Source organism: Physeter macrocephalus, chromosome 21 (genome assembly GCF_002837175.3).
Source record: "Physeter macrocephalus isolate SW-GA chromosome 21, ASM283717v5, whole genome shotgun sequence".
Taxonomy (NCBI): Eukaryota; Metazoa; Chordata; class Mammalia; order Artiodactyla; family Physeteridae; genus Physeter; species Physeter macrocephalus.
In genome coordinates, this window is record NC_041234.1 from 89,323,411 (window position 1) to 89,328,781 (window position 5,371).

Genomic DNA, 5,371 nt, shown 5'->3' on the forward strand with positions numbered 1-5,371 from the left:
GTATAACTGATTCACTTTGTTATAAAGCAGAAACTAACACACCATTGTAAAGCAATTATACTCCAATAAAGATGTTAAAAAAAAATTCAGGGCTTCCTCAGGGATAATTTCTATTGACTACAATTTTTATGTATATGCACCATACTTTCCTGTTTGTGTGTCTTCTAATTTTTTGTTATTGAAAATTGGATGTTTTAAATAAAATAATGTGGCAACTCTGGAAATCAGATCTTCCTTCCCCAGGGTTTCTTGTTGTTGATTATTGTTTAGTGACTTACCTAACTCTAACTTAACTCTTTAGAGTCTATATTCTTTGGCTTTTGTGGCCATTGAAGTCTGTGTTCAGATAGCTAAATGGTTAGCTAATGATTGAACAGAGATTACCTCCATCACCTCAAACTAGTAAGCTTCCCACCCTTTGCTGAGGTGCTGTTTGTTGAAAAATGCCTTCAATACTGGCAGTTTACAACCCCACCTTATCCTTTATTTCCTGTTTTTTACAGAGCTACAAGGTCAATCAGATAAGAGATTAGGGTCTTCTCAGTTCTTTCTTGGGTATTTGCTCAGATGTGCACATGTTCATGGCCACCTAGATCCTCAGGGATATGTCAGAACTTTTCAAAGATCTCTAAGGACATTTCATTCCCCAGATTTTTAAGGTTTTTGGCCTGCTCTCTGTTTGCCCCAACTATTAATGGTCCCCTCAGGAGACTGCGATATTAAACAATTGCCTCTAATTTTTTTTTTTAATGAAAAATGTCCTAAGGATAAGGTTTTCCTCATCGAGCAAGCCAAGAGTCGGGTCAAACAAAAGCCAGTCCTGATAATGAGGATTTCCCAGGGAACAGCCAAAAAGGTCAAATGCTGACATTTCTCTGGGTATGAGGCTCTTTAGGGAGCTCGAAATCCAATCTTCCCCCTTCTGTGTCTGCTAGGCTACAGTTATTCACAGCTACACATGGTCTTGAGACTGTTGGTTTTTAAGGCTACCCCAGAACTCAGGAAAGGAGGATGGGAATAGGGCAAGTCAAAACTTCATAATGCTGTTTTACTGAGATTCAGCTGTTTTTGTATCTTTTTTTTTTTTTTTTGGTGGTACGCAGGCCTCTCACTGTTGTGGTCTCTCCCGTTGCGGAGCACAGGCTCCGGACGCGCAGGCTCAGTGGCTATGGCTCATGGGCCCAGCTGCTCCGCGGCATGTGGGATCTTCCTGGACCGGGGCACGAACCCGTGTCCCCTGCATTGGCAGGCAGATTCTCAACCACTGCGCCACCAGGGAAGCCCCGATTCAGCTGTTTTTTAAAAAATAAATGCTCCTTGGATTTTTACAAGCCTTTGGTAATTTTTCAGAGTTGTGGAAAAGTTAATTTTGACAGTTTCTGCTGTATTCTTATTTCTTCTGTGAAGGAATGGATTTTCAGAGGTCCTCACTCCACCAATGTGGAAGTGCTTCTCTCATCATCCTTCCATTTTGATTTTCTTTCTCATACAATTTCCTCCTCTTAGTTTAGAATATTTTTCTTTAATCTTTTAGCTTTTACTCTAGGCATTTTCTCATGCATGCTTAAAGTCTAAAGTTAAAAAAAAAACTTACCTGCTCCTGAAAAGACAAGCATCACAGAACATTAACTCAAATCACACCTCCCTCCCAAGGTATGTTAAGTATGGTCTGGTATTTTAATTTTATCCTATATAGTCTTTAAATTAGCCATTGTTGTTATCATTTAATAGAGTCAATGTTAGTTTTGATTTACCCATATATTCACCTTTACTCTTATTTATCATTTGTTCTTGAATCTCAGATGATCTTGGGTCATTTTCCTTCTGCCCAAAGTGCTTCCTTTAAAATTTTCATTAATGTGATTCTATGGGTGGTAAACAATCTTAGTTGTTACACGTCTATAAATATTATTTTGTTCTAGTTTTTAAAAAACGGTCTCACTGACTATACAAATCTAGGTTGATAATGATTTTCTATCAGATACTCAGGATATTATTCTACTGCCTTCTAGCTTTCATTGCTATTTTAGAGGAATAAGCAATCAGCATAGTCACTGATGTTTTGTAGCTCTTTTCACTCTAGGTGCTTCATCTTTTGCTTTTCCTCTGGTATTCTGTATTTTACCACAAGATTTGTAAGAGTGGCTCTCTATTTACTTTGCTTGAGATTTGTTGGGCTCTTTAATCTAAGAACTGTTGTCTTTTATCCATTTTGGAAAATTTCAGGTTTCATCTACTCAAATGTTCCCTCTCAACCCATTTTCTTTCACCACTGCTTTTGGAAATCCCATTACATAGAGCTTAGATCTTCCCCCTTTTATCTTCCATGTCTAAATTTCTCTTTTTCTCACTATGATGAATTCCAGGTAATTTCTTCTTCATTCTCTCTTCAGCTACTTCCAATATGCTCAAAATCTGTTCACTGAGTTTTTAAATTCAGTGATAACTTTATTTCTAGATCATTTTGATAGTTTTTGAAAAATCTGCTTGGCCCTTTTTATAGTCTTTGGTACTTTACTCATACTGTCAATTTCCATTTTTAATTTCTTCAAACATTTTCAAAAATCTTATTTTATATTCCATATCCAATAATTCCAATATCTAAAGTCTTTTCATGTCTTAGTCTGTTTTCTATTATCTCTGCTGAACCCTTGTTTTCTTGCAGGTTGTTTTTGAAATCTGATTGTGAGCTCATATTCTATAGAACCCTATCTGTGGCAATTTGAGATTGAAGACACACTCCTCTAGAAGAGATACTCTTTTGCTTTGGTCAGTTACCCAGAAACACCACCAATCAGAGTATAATTTAATTAAATTCTATGCTTGAGGTTTTGGGAATATACACAAAAAAATGTGCAATAAGTCACAAGCCCATGCTGGAGATGGTTAATTTGAGGTTATTAATACTTATGGGAGTTTTTTTTTTTTTCTTTTTCACTCAATGTCAAAGTCAAGCCAGGCAAGTTTCCTTTTCCTTTCTTGTACATCAAACAACACTTTGAAGACTAAGCCTCATGCCACATTCTCCTTTTGATGGCTTTTGGAATGCCAACTTTGAAAAATGTCAAATTTTAACTCCTATCCTTAAGTCCCATGCAACTGTCAAAACAGAAATTTTGTCAGAAACCATCAGGCTGATCTGCACTTATGGATGCCTTATTATCAGCTCAGCAATGTCTTCAGCAATATATATTTTATTTTATTTTCTGTAGTATGATCCCTTTATAACTTTATTTTGGAGGATGATTACTTTACCACTTTTTGTTATATATATATATTTAATCCAGCACTTTTAAGGAGGTGGATGGTTCTCATGTTATTTCACTTATAATAACATATGAAACAGATATCTTGAAGTACTGTTCTAAACATCTAAATATCATTAAAAATTTTGAATTGCGCTGATACCAATATTCCAGACAAAATTTTGATTGTTCTATTTTTGCTTAATAAATTTTTTTTCATAAATAATTGAAATGAATTAAGCTAAGCAAAAGTAGCCTTTCATGGCATATCTAAAATACATGAAAAGTATTTACAAGCACCCTAAAACACTTTAGAAAACACCTACTTACCATTATCTAGATGATTTTAAATCAATCATATCTGTATACCAAGCATTCCTCCACATTTTCATCATAACCAGGAGCCTAGAAACATGCAGGTAAATAGATGGAAAGAAGTGAATGAGAATTACAAAGTATTTTGGTCTAATTTGTCAGTCTGTCTGAGTATGTTGAAGACTTGGCAGAAACCAAGCTGGTCCAAAATAGGGCTCATTACTAATATCATTGTTACCAAAAATTGTACCTTCAGTGTTTTCAGGATCCTGGGCAGTGTACAGAGAGACTAGCAGGCAGCTTCCTGTGGCAGTTTATAGGGCAAATTTAATGTATTTTTATTGGTCTTACCAGGTGGGCAAGTCAGGGAAAACCTTAATCTTAATGTATCTTATTCCTGAAAAGTTATTTATAAAACTTCTCATGATTATTTTATTTGTGATTAAGAAATGTGCCTAGATCCTCGCTACTTAAAGTCTGTTCCATGGACCATCAGCAACAACCTCACATAAAAGCTTGTTATAAATGCAAAATCTCAGGCTCTTCCACAGACTAACTTAACCAGAATCTTCAATTTAACAAGATTCCCAGGTAATTTTTATGCACATTAAAGTTTGAGAAGCAGTGGCCTAGATGATTCTGGTAGGTTCATAGCTGGTTGACAAACTATACTCATAAGTGTTGATTGCTATCAACAGTGAATAAGGTCTCAACCAGAACACCACATTAATAAAATGCTGAACACCACAATGTATAAATACTTAGATGAAGACATAAATGGTGTGCTTATAAAATTTGGAGGTGATAATCGTTAATGTGTAGATGGCAGAATCAAGACTCAAAAATATTTTGGAAAGGTCTGACAACTAACAAATAAAATATATTGAGAAGAAATGTAAAGGTTCAAAAACTAAATTGGACAAATACAGAAGAGGTGACTGGTTTAATACTAGTTCATATATAAAATACATAAGCAAGACTTCCAAACATCCTGTCAATGATGGAAAATGAGCACAATTACTACCTTTCTTCCCGAAATTAATTTTAGAGAAGCTATACAGGTAAACATAGACCCCCAAAAACTAATTTTAAAAATCCTTGAAAACGCCCTGTGAATGTGTGAAAGGGACCAAAGTCTGGTGCAAAAGTTAGGTGGAGGCAGCAGTGAGGGGAACAGTTAGGAAAAGAAGAGACTTATGTTTTTAGTATTACGGATCGTTGCTATCATTTCTTTCATTTCTTTTTCATTTATTTCTGATCTTTTTTTTTAACATGTTTATTGTAGTATAATTGCTTTACAATGGTTAGTTTCTGCTTTATAACAAAGTGAATCAGCTATATATATACATATATCCACATATCTCCTCCCTCTTGTGTTGCCCTCCCATCCTCCCTATCCCACCCCTCTAGGTGGTCGCAAAGCACCGAGCTAATCTCCCTGTGCTATGCAGCTGCTTCCCACCAGCTATCGATTTTACATTTGGTAGTGTATATATGTCCATGCCACTCTCTCACATCGTCCCAGCTTACACTTCCCCTCCCTGTGTCCTCAACTCCATTCTCTATGTCTGCCTCTTTATTCCTGTCCTGCCCCTATGTTCTTCAAAAACATTTTTTTTTTAGATTCCATATATATGTGTTAGCATATGGTATTTTTTCTTCTCTTTCTGACTTACTTCACTCTATATGACAGACTCTAGGTCCATCCACCTCACGACAAATAACTCAATTCTGTTTCTTTTTATGGCTGAGTAATATTCCATATATATATATATATATATATATATATATATATATATATATATATGCCA